Source organism: Indicator indicator, chromosome 7, assembly GCF_027791375.1.
Source record: "Indicator indicator isolate 239-I01 chromosome 7, UM_Iind_1.1, whole genome shotgun sequence".
NCBI classification, from domain to species: domain Eukaryota; kingdom Metazoa; phylum Chordata; class Aves; order Piciformes; family Indicatoridae; genus Indicator; species Indicator indicator.
This window is the reverse complement of record NC_072016.1, coordinates 28,747,049-28,759,502: the sequence shown is the minus strand read 5'-3', so window position 1 is coordinate 28,759,502 and position 12,454 is coordinate 28,747,049.

The window sequence follows — 12,454 nt, the reverse complement described above, 5'->3', positions numbered from 1 at the left end:
ACTTGTTCTTGGCAGATGCTACCACAGGATGGTAGAAGCCAGCCAGCATGGAAAGAGATGCTGCTTTACAAACTTTTATAAGGCAAGCAAGTGACATATTCTCACCCCATAAGATTCATCACCATATGGTGATGAAGAAGGGCTATAAGTGATGGTTGCAAATACGTCTCCTTAGTTCTTGATCAGAGATAATGTATATTTTGGTAGAGAAGAATGAATAATGGAAGACGTGTCAAGACTAAGGTGAGATAAATACCTTTTGTCATAAAATGTTAACCGGTAACATTTTAAGTATCGCTACTAGGTTTTACACAACCAAAGCTGTATGATTGTAATCTTGCCAAACTCTAATGGATATATAAATGAATCTGAGGTATATGCAATAATATCCAGTTGTGCTAGTTATCAGCTACTATAACCAAGTGGCTGGTTCATTTGGTTAATGCTGCCTATGGCCTTTACTCTTGGTGGTTATATTGGTTTTTTTTTATTTTGCAAATGTCAATAAAACTGTTTAGTTACAAATTGTCTCCCACCTCTTTGAAGAAGCTTCCTATATTATGTGGTAGGTGTCACCCTTTATAGTGCTGCTTATGAATAGCCAGTTGTGGTATCATTAATTGAATTTTGCTGAACCTATACTCGCATGGCATGTTAGGATTTATGGTTAGGAACATGACAAGGAAATCCTGCAGCATACATATATAGTCATAGAGTCATAGAATGGGTAGGGTTGGAAGGGACCTTAAAGATCCATCTAGTTCCAACCCCCTGCCATGGGCAGGGACACTTTCCACTAGACCAGGTTGCCCAAGGCCTCATCCAACCTGGCCTTGAACAGCTCCAGGAATGAGGTGTCCACAACCTCCCTGGGCAACCTGTTCCAGTATCTCACCACCTTCATTGTAAAGAATGTCTTCGTAATCTCCAGTCTAAATCTTCCCTCTTCATTGCCCCTTGTCCTGTCACTACAAGTCCTTGTCCCTCCCCAGCTCTCCTGTAGCCCCCTTCAGGTACTGGAATGCTGTTCTAAGGTCTCCCTGGAGCCTTCTCTTCTCTAGGCTGAACAACCCCAACTCCCTCAGCCTGTCCTCAATAGCAGAGGTGGTTCATGCCTCGTCTTCGTGGCTTCCTCTGGACTAATGCCAGCAGGTCCATGTTGTTCCTGTGTTGTGGACTCCAGAGCCTGACACACATGATGGGAGAAGGTTGGCACTTGTCACTTACTGTCAAACTGCATAGCAAAAAGATCTCTTGCCACTTTCCCCCATGGTTTCTGATATTTAATTACCATGATATTACCCAAGGGACATGAAACTAATTAGTCATGACAGACATGGGGAAGAAAAAAAGCAGGTAAACAGCAGGAAGCCCATAAGGTTTTCAGTATGCTCTACGCTTTGTACAGATGCTGTTTTCCTTGCTTTCTCACTGCCTTAGTTGTCTACCATTATACAGAATATCTCATTATCTTTGTGGACTCTCAGTAACTACCTCCCTGAATAGAGGTTGTTTAATTGATAGAGGTAGGAAGTTGATGCTCTTCAAGTGTATTTCTGCAAGATATCATGCAAAGAGTGCCATCTTTGTGCTGGGTTTGTTTTTTAAAGCTCTTAAGCAATGCCAAGGTTGTTGAAAGCAAGCACACTCAGCACACAGTGTACATTTTTTTGACATCCTGATTTATGAGAATAACTCAGTGATTAATCTTTGGAAGCAAAACTTTTATTTCTTTGATCTTACCTTTAAAAAAGGTAATGGGCTCAGCAGGAAAAGTGGTGACATGAAATGTAAAATATTTCTCTTGATCAATTATGATAAAACCAGAAGCATGGAAAGAACAAATCAGAAGAATTGCTTTTCAGGGCATTCTTTAAGTAGTGTGACCATTTAGTTGAAGTTGTATGGTTGGGGTTTTTTGTTTGTTTCTGGGGAGTCTCATTCAGCTTATTTCTCAGAAACAGTGTTTTTCTGTTTGTTCTTTAAGACAGAATTTCTGCGAGCAAGTTCCTCTGCAGCACAATACAAACCAGTTTCTGTGGCTTCCCACCCACACATAGCACACCAAAGGCAGAAATAGAAGTGTTTTCTGAGTAAGATGGGATTGGCCAGACTTCAGCCTCAACTCACTAATTTCATTCACTGAAGACCTACTCATCACTGTTTTAGTCAGATCAGGCCTCAGTGTGCAAAGGTAAGCTAGGTAGTACTAAGTAGTGGGTACATTAAGAAAGGTGGCCTACAGTTTTGTCCCTATTCTGTCCCTTTTTTCCTAGATCACAGTCTTTATCTCTTGTAACATCTCTTGCCAGCATTTATTTACTCTGGGTTGAAATCCAAGGTATGTAATATGCAGTGAGGTGTCCGTAAGGTGGCTGCTTGCCACTCCTGAATCCCCTTAGATTAAAATGGTCTAACAACATTAACGTGAGTCTGCTTCTCCTGAAGGCAAAATTGCTGTTGAGGTGGATATGATTCCCCCCCCTCTACACACACACACTTTGGGGCTTTGAGGTGCTGCCTAATGAATTTACACATTATCTCTTGTCTGTGATCCAAATCTTCTAACAGAAGTTTGCTCTACGTACTGCATGCAGGATAAAACAGTGTTAGCAGAAATAATCCCAATCCTGCAGGCTCTACAATAAGGTAATTCATTGTCACTTTATGTATGCCTTTGCCTTTAGCTAAGAGAATATAACCCCTGTCATTGATTCACTTTGCATTAACAGCCAGGGCAGTGAGAGTAATGTATATTTATACATGCAAACTAAATCCCTCACTACTGCTTACATAAAAATCTTGATTTCTGGTAGAAATATGAAAAGCTTTTAGATCAAGGCTGCAGGGAGACTGAGAAGAAAATTTGAATATCAGAGGATGCAAGAATGATTATGCTAATGTATCCCAGCTCTAGAGAAAGTCAAAGTGAGATAAAGATGTGATTCAGAGAGAGCAGAATTGTAATGGCTCATTTATAATTGTTCAGCCCTATTATTTAATTTGTAAGCAGGCCATATAGCTGCAGCATCTCACTGGGCTGTTCTGCAGCAATAGGTGCATGGTCCTGCATCTCCTCTCAACAAGGTGGGGGGCACAGGTTACTGTGAGAATGTTATATTGCTGATTCGTCTTAAATCCTTTCCTGTGTAGCAGACACCCCACAGTCTGTCCTTTGGCCTGCCCAGGAGGTCAGTACTACCTGCTGGACATGGTGTATCTACTTTAGTCTCATATTGAAGGACATTCCAGAACAACAAGGACCTTACCCCAGCATATGAAGGATCTCCAGCCAGTCGTCTTCACTGGGAGAGCACAGTAGAAGAACAAAGGTCTGTAGCAGCCAGATATTGGCCAGTTTAGGGATTTCAACATTAAACTTTCAAGAAACACTTGAAAGTCAGAGAGGGTCAGAGACTACGAGGGATCAACTGCACAAGGGCCTAGACAGCAGTATTTCAAGTACCATTTAAAGATGCTGAATTGGGGAGGGGTAGATTCCCTGTAGATAGCAGCCCTAGTTTTCAGCTTTAAGGAAAAGCTGCCTCACCATTAGGTAAAACTAGCAAGCTGGGTGCCATGCCTCTGCATTGCACGGGTCAGAGCAGCCACACTGGAGGATTGTGTCTTTACTCCACAACATTCTGGCTGCTCTGAAGTTTCAGATAAGCAGCTAAGTGATCACACTTCACAGGAAGGATTTTCTTAAGAAATTTTCTTGCCATTAACGTTTTTAAGAAAGGATACTTTATTTCCCATAGGGATTAATATATTTTGAAGAGATGGCTCTATAATAAGGATTACATGGCATTGCAAGTATTAGTGCTGAATAGTCAAATTATCCTCACAGGTTTAAAAAAAACCCTGGAATTAGCAGCAGTTTAAGAGTATATGATTAAGTTTTCATCTAAGTATAAGATAGTAATTCTGAATGGATGATCAGATGTGATTGCTCACACCTCCCAGCTATTAAAAATATTGGTTGTGCACTACATATTGCAAGTAAATTTCCTTAGTTTTCTCTCCTGTATCCTCAGTCAGACTTACACCTTGCTTGGAAAGTCTTGTGCATCTCCATGGTGGTTATGTGACATCTACACCTCCCATTTTAAAGTTCTTGGGGTTCATTTTTAAGTAATTAACATGACATGATGAAAGTTTGTTAGACAATGGTTTGTTAGACCCTTTGCATGCATTCCTGTGTGACCTGCACTAGATTATATAGTCCTGCTCTGGTCAGAGGTTGGGCTCGATCTCCAGAGGTCCCTTCCAACCCTTGACATCCTGTGAATGGTGCCTTTTCTCACAAACAGGGACTCTCCAAGGCCAGGGAAGCTCTGTCACTTGTCCCCACTTCTGCACAGCAGAGTCTGTGGGAAGAACTGCATTGTCTTGCAAGGGATGTGATCACACGTCACTAGTCCTGCATTCTGTAAGACATCCAAAACACTTTGTGAAACAGCTTCCATCAAGTGTTAGTACTCACACACTAATTCAGAGGTTAGGGCTTGCCTCTGCTTTGTAGCTGTCCAAGGGATACACAGTTTTTCCTGTCTCACTCAGGCTGGTCTGCTGAGGCGAATCCTCCTCAGCTTTGGTCCCATTTCATTTTGGCTAGTCAAGGGCAGTAAAATTTGAGTACACTGAAGTGATTTCTGGCCTGTAGAAGAGAGTCCATCTCTCTGGCAGGTGCTGCAGTCAGTGGAGGACTGCAGTTCCCACAGCTGCACAGCCTTTCCTTTCCAAGGCTAGAAAAGCAACAGTGGTAATGAGCTGTAGAGACTGATGTCTGCACTTAACGGGGTTTTTTATTTGCTCAGGACAGTCTGTTTGTTTGCTGTAATCACAGCAAGGTTTGTTTTGTGGAAGGCAATTTGTTAAGAAGATAGGAGGAATAAAGAATAAGAAATAAAATTGAGTGCATGAAAAGATAGTTGGGGTAGTTAAGTTAAAGACTTGCATTCCTTTCTGCTTCTGCAGTATGTCTGAAGGTATGAGGGGGGCTGAAGGTCAGTGCAGAGGTTGCCCAGCAGAATTTGCCTAACTGTTAATACAACTGATTGCTCCTCCGTAGCTAAACAGGGGGGGCAAGGAAACTGGTGCCTCAGAGTTTGTTAGAAGCCATGAAGTGATTCACCTTCAATCTTTTCTTGTTTCTGTTGTCTAGACACTATCATAGATGGTGTTGATCTGAGCTAACCATAGGGCTCCAGGAAGGGTTCTGTACCCTTCAATGAGTAGTGGTGAGTGGTGCACATGTGCCATGTACCTGTAAAAGGCAGGCACTTGCTGCATAAACTGTAGCTGTAGGGACAGCATTTGATGACTTTGCTGTTCTCTCATAGCTCCATGGCTTTTGTTTTCCTCTAGGAAAAGATACCAAGGAAATGTTCCTCACCCTCCCAGCTCATTAACACAGAGCAAGACTTGAACCTGGGAGGTAACTTCTTAATTAGAACTGCATTCTCCCTTCAAGCTTCAAAAGCTTGTTTCCTTAAACAAGGGTTGAGTCTAAAGCTTGTTTCCTTAAACAAGGGTACACAGGCACAAAAGAGAAATCCAGCCCACTGCACCTCTAAGCTATTTTTCAGTCTTTGTCAGCCAGGCTGCCCATAGAGAGCAGCTGAGCTGCAGAGCTTGCCACGTGACATCAGGGATATGAAGAGCTTGCACAAGTTCCCAAGTAACCTAGAAAGGTTCATGGATGAGGAGTTTGTGGAGAGTTAATAAATACATAGAAAGTATGCCCAGCTGAGCAATTTCCAACATCAAACAAATAGCTGGAAGCTTCCAGCAGTCCTGCTGTTCTTTGTTTCTCTGGACATCACATTTTGGCTGCTGTCAGAAACTGTGTAAGGGGCAGATGAATCCTTGGTCTGACCCAGTGTTGCTGAGCTTCAAAAATGTTGGGACAAAGGATTCATCATTCAGATGATGGGAAAGAGCTTTTCCCACCTATCTGTGTACCCCTTTGCACTGAGCTATCTAACAGGGTTCTTTCGATGCTATTTGCTGATCACTTTCCTTTTTTTGGAAGTTCTCCTGATGCTCTAATGTTGCTGCTCTAATGCTAATAATAAATCCAGGTGGCACTGATGATGGCATGCATGAAAAAAATAACTAAGGCACCTCTGCTTTTTGCACAGCACTTCAGTGTGCCTTTACTGCACCACCTGCACTTCATGGGATTGTTGCCTGCTTTCTAAGCCACATCTTGGCACACTGTCCACCATCCACAAGAGCCCATAACTGCTCTAGCATACCTTACATCTCCTGGATGTTTATCCCAAAGCTGTTCATATTGGCTCTGGATTGTTATCTGTGTTTTGCAGCAGAGTTGAAACAGAAGTGGTTTTGCCAGGGTCATGCAAGTGAGCAAGACCTGCCCCTGATCTCTCCTCTTTAGGTACACAGCTCATCATAAGCAATTCTTGAGGGGACCGTCAGGCGTAATTTACAGGTTCAATTAATTGGCTCTTTCACTATTTCGGCCACTGCTAGTTTTTTTTTCAGGGACCTATCAGTGTAAGATAGGTCTTTTCTTTGAATTCCCTTTGGGCTTTAATTGCAATACCCAGGGAGAAGAATGCATCCACAACATTTTCCCCTTGTTCCCTCAACAGTCACCCACACAGTCATTTTCAGAAGTGGCAGAATGAGTGAAGCACTAACCAAGTCAGAACCATTGGATGTGGGCACTCGACATTTCATGAGCATCCTCACTCTTTGATATTGGGCATAGGAAGGACAGGCTGGCACAGCCACTGTATTTGGGCTGAGTTGTCTGCACGTTTGTAGGGAACAGCATACTCCAGGAAACCAGAAAGCTTTTCAGGAAGGGTTAGTTCTAGATTGCTGAGAAAGCTGGCATCTGTATTACGTAAAGAGCTGTGTTCACCCTGGGGGTTGGGAGGGAATTTGAGAGGGTGGAAAGTCTGTCAAGGAGTGACTAAGCGATCCCATAGTATGAGAGTTAAATGGTATCCAATTAAAGTAGCACATAGCAGCTTCACAACCAAGAGCATCTCTCTATACCAGTTAGTTGAGCTGCAAAATTTCTTGCTAGAGAATACTTGCTGGAAACTCACACAATCTCCCAAAAGAAACCTTTGAGAGGGAAACCTGTCCAATACTATATCATCACCTCTGCTTCAGGAATTTAAACCCAAGGCACTGAAAGTTGGAAGTACACCACCAAACATCATTTCGTTGCCTTAAAGTAACTGCTGTTGGCCACTGTCAGAGACAGGATTTGGGACTGAGCAGAGCTTTATCAAAGACACTCATTCCTATTTCACTGCAGAAATACCTGTCTATTTCCTGTGCTGCAGGCAAAATCCCTTGTATTTGAAGAGGTTTATCTTCTATCTGGTGGCAGTTCAAGAGCTCATCACTAACGTGTTGGCAAGGGGAAGGAGGGAAAGCAGAGCAATTCATCCCTCATCCATCCCTGGAAGATTCCTGCCTTGCTCCGTGAAAAGGATTAGTATTTTAAAAGAGATGAGATCCACAAAGTGATTGTGTCTACAAAGACTGCAAAACAGAAACCCCTTTGAGCACAGGAGTCAGACCCAGGTACTATCTCCTGGCAATGAAAGAGGCTAAACCTCTGTCTAGTTTTGGGCTCCCCCATTCAAGAGAGAGGAATCTGCTGGAGAAAATCCAGTGGAGAGCAATGAGGGTGATTGAGGGACTTGAACATCTCTCCTGTGAGGAAAGACTGAGAGACCTGGAGAAGGCTGAGAGGTGATCTTATCAAAGTCTATAAATATCTGTGGGGTGGGTGTCAAGATGAAGGTGCCAGTCTCTTTTCAGTGGTGCCCAGTGATAGGACAAGGAATAATGGGTATGAGCTAGACCACAGGAGGTTCCACCTCAACACAAAGTGACACTTCTTTATGGTGAGGGTGGCAGAATCCACCCTATTTTGCTTCTTACTTGCTTTGCTTATTTTCATACACAAGGCTGATGAAGTACCATCACTTAGTGTGATACACATTTCTTTTATTGCACTAGGAACAATCATTATTAAAAGCTTTTTCAATTTTCTTAAGGCCTTTTACCACTTTGCCAGCATAGCATAATTTATTTTGTTGAGTGGTTTAGACATTAAAGCGTGTGAAGTTGTATTTATGTCTCTGATGAGTTCCTTGCTGGCTAGTGGATTAGTGTTGTGCTTTTTCTTTTTGCTGTTTTGTTGTTGCAGGCTTTCACAGTGCAGTTTTTCAGCTAAAAATGAAGCTTCAAGTCTGCTGACTTCTGCCACTTCACACCAGTTTGATCACTAGTTTAGTTCTCAGTCACAGATAGAAAGTGTAGGGCCTGGCATTCTGCAATGGGAGCTCTCACTTCTGTCCAGAGCAGCTGAGGGCCCTTCAAACATCAAGTTGCAACTGTCCCTGTGAGTTGCTGTCATTTGGTTTTCTTGCTCCATACTCTTAGTTTAAGTTACATATCTCTGTCTATACATTTTATACATAGTTTAAAAATTTTAGGCTCTGTCTACTGTTATCTTTGAAATGGTTCTGCCTTCCTTAGACATTCTCCTCCCTCTTGTAGCTGAAGCCTGTCTTAAGCTATGTAGCAAAGCATGGGCATTAAGTGTGATTAAAGGTGACTATATTCACAGAGTGCAGGGAAGACCTAAGTCAAGTTTTGTACAAGTGCCATTAGTGATAAATAGTTTATACAACACTTCAGGTAGGACAGAGGAAGGCACATCACACACAGACCTGCCCTCACTGTTCATTGTGAAAGAAAAAAGAGGGGCAGCAAACTCCCCCCAGATAAGCCAATACCATGTTACAGTCACAGCACATCACTTGATCTGCCACAAATTACTTTTGCGAAGTGCCCAGGATCAGCTAACAGAGAACTATGTTAATGTAAAGCCCAGTGTCTTTTTTTTTTCTTTTAACTAGAGACCCAAACCTTAGGCAGAACACTTGTATTGGTTAATAGAGAAAACATTGAGCCTATCAGTACTGAGCTAGTTAGCAAAAATCACAGCCTCTCCTAAAAATAAGTTCAGAGACTCTGAAGTTCAGGGAGGTCAGTGTCATTTGTCTTTGCCCTACATCAGTGGCATCCTGTTTTGCAGACCAGGCCCTTGGAAGTACAGAAGTACTCTGTGTACTTCACTCTTGTTTGGGCTGAGAAGAAGAAAAAGGAAAATAGGATTTGGAATAGGCTGAGGAGTAAGGTAATGGGCAACCCCATCAGAACCCAGGCTTATTGGATGCACAACCACCACCACAAGTGGGTTCACATTAGCTGAGAATCACAGAATGTTAGGGATTGGAAGGGACCTTGAAAGATCATCAAGTCCAACCCCCTTACCAGAGCATGCATGCACAGTTTCTAATCCTTTCTCTTGCACCACCACCCTTTGACCTCCAGCTGCAGGAAAGTACTGGAGCAGCTTATAAGGCAGTACCACAGGTGAACTGTTCAGACAACCATTCCCTCTGGATGTGTGCCAGCTGCACAGATGGCTTCTTTTTTGGCTCTGCTTTCTGCTGAGTTGTACATCTGAAAGCCTGCCTCAGACCAAATCTGGTTTTTCATAGCTAGATAGAACATAGCTGTGTAGCTACTTGTGAAATAGCATCACATTCCTTCATAAACATGAAGCTCAGTTCCTCTCTTTTTGGATATTTTACCCACCTGCTGAGACTTTTGAAGGTTGCCAGGAACAGATGAAAATGTGTCAAACAAACAACAACAGCAACAACAAGACAAAAAAAGAAGGCTGCACTACAGCATCTAAAAACAGTAAATTAAGGGCTGAATTGGCTGCTGAAAGCCTGATTCAAGCATCAGAAATGGCTGATCCTTAACTTTTCTGTAGTAGATGGAGCAATGCTACAAAAGTTTATTACTAAGATTAACATCACTTTTAAGTAGGTGGATTACTCCAAGGAACAGGGCAACAGTAGGAGATAAAAATACTCCATGGAAGCCAATTGTAAGTACCTCAGCTGCACAGAATGCCTTACACCTGTTTGTCCTCAGTCATTGTACCAGGGATTAGTATAAGTGGAGGACTGACATGTTGGAGAGCAGTGCAGGGGAAAGGGACCTGGAGACCCTGGTGGACCAAATGATGACCATGAGCCAGCAATGCGCCCTTGTGGCCAAGAAGGCCAGTGGCATCCTGGGCTCTATTAAATAGAAGGGGTGTGGTTAGTAGGTTGAGAGAGGTTCTCCTCCCCCTCTACTCTGCCCCGGGGGAGGCCGTATCTGGAATAGTGTGTCCAGTTCTGGGCGACTCAGGTCAGGAAGGACCTCAGAGAACTGTTTGAAAGAGTCCAGTACAGAGCCACAAAGATGCTGAAGGGAGTGGAACATCTACCCTATGAGGAAAATCTGAAGGAGCTGAGCCTCTTTAGCTTGGAGAAGAGGAAACTGAAGGGTGACCTCAATCATGTTTATGTGAAGGGCGATTGTCAGGAGGATGAAGCCAGGCTCTCCTCAGTGATGTCCTATGATAGGACAAGGGACAGTGGGTGCAAGACAGAGCAGAAGAGGTTCCACATGAAAATAAGGGGAAACTTTCACTGAGAGGGTGACAGAGCCCTGGAACAGGCTGCCCAGAGAGGTTGTGGAGTCTCCTTCTCTGGAGAAATTCAGGACCTGCCAGGATGTGTTCCTGTGTGACCTGCCATAGGTGATCCTGCTCTGGCAAGGTAGTTGGACTAGGTGATTTTTCAAGGTCCCTGCCAACTCCTAACATTTTGTGATACTGTGATTGCACAAAGCTACTGCACAGAGCTACAGTAGCAATGCTCTCTGTAACTTTGAGCATAGCATTTTACATGCTATTACTGATCAGCTAAGATTCATGGTCAAGATATCCCACATGGCAACTCATCCCTACAGTTCAATGTTTTACTACTCATTCCTTAGTTAAACACCTCTTTCTTTAGCACGATAGCATAGCACAGCAGCAGGGAGAAGAGACTTGAGGTCTAAAGAGGCACAGTTTACAACTGTTTCTTTACAGGAGACACCCTGTAGTGTTACAAAGTAGCACAAGGCCAGCATCAATGGAGCTAGAAACGGGAGGTTTTTAGCAGACCGAAATCTTGAATGCCAAAGCAGGACAGAGGAAACCGTAAGGAACCCCTAGCTCAATCTGTGAGCAAAAACAGAGGTTAAAGAAACAAAGACCTAAACTGCTAGCAGCATGTAGCCACTGACTTGACACAGGAATGGAAGATTTTAAGCAAAGAAAGGTTCTGACTGACCTTGGAAGCTATAGATCTCATTTCCTATCTTACACAACAGAAGAAAAGCGTCAGTTGAAGCCAGCTAAGTGTGAAGCACTTTACCTTTAGCTCTCAGGGAAGTCATCGTGCCCCTGTACTCAGCACTGGTTAGGCCGCACCTCGAGTACTGTGTCCAGTTCTAGGTCCCTCAATTTAAAAAGGACATTGAGATACTTGAACGTGTCCAGAGAAGGGCAACGAGGCTGGTGAGAGGCCTTGAACACAAGCCCTATGAGGAGAGGCTGAAGGAGCTGGGACTGTTTAGCCTGGAGAAGAGGAGGCTCAGGGAAGACCTTATTGCTCTCTACAACTACCTGAAGGGAGGTTGTAGCCAGGAGGGGGTTGGTCTCTTCTCCCAGGCAACCAGCACCAGAACAAGAGGACACAGTCTCAAGCTGTGCCAGGGGAGGGTTAGGCTCGAGGTGAGGAGAAAGTTCTTCATGGAGAGAGTTAGACGTTGGAACATGCTGCCCAAGGAGGTGCTGGAGTCACCATCCCTGGAGGTGTTCAAGAGGGGATTGGACATGGCACTTGGTGCCATGGTTTAGTGGTCCTGAGGTCTTGGGTGACAGGTTGGACTTTGATGATCCTTGAGGTCTTTTCCAACCTTATTGATTCTGTGAGATTCTGTGAATGCTACCTCTCCCCTCCATCAACTCTCTAAACTGCCAAACTGCTGCTGCTTGAGGTTTTATAGTCCTCCTGTCCCTCAGAGGTCTTTGCAACCTCTCCTCCCTCTCTTCCTCCTCTCCTGGGCTTTATTTCAATTAGCTTTAACCTGCTAGGAGTGTAGATCTATTTAAGATACTGCGTAGGCTTTAATTCATGTTTCTTTCTCTCTCTTTCTAATGAAATTGTGTTCTGTTAAGCACAGTAATGTTTTCTTGCTTTCTATTAGGCAGCAAAGTATGACAAAAAAGTGTGTTTCAGTGTTATTGTCCTTTACACAGTAGAAATTAAAAAACTCCTTCCTAGTTTCTGTGACCTGTTGTACAGGTGACAGGCTCTTCACTTGCTTAGTGAAGCATGTCCTTTGATGCCCTACCCATATCATACATGCTGCGTTTGTTAACAGCCTACTGTTCTGTAGGAAATATGCATGTGACTAAGGACATGAAGAAAATGTTAGGGACATTCATGTGTTTTAGGTGTGTTCACCTGACACTCTCTGGATTTATATATTT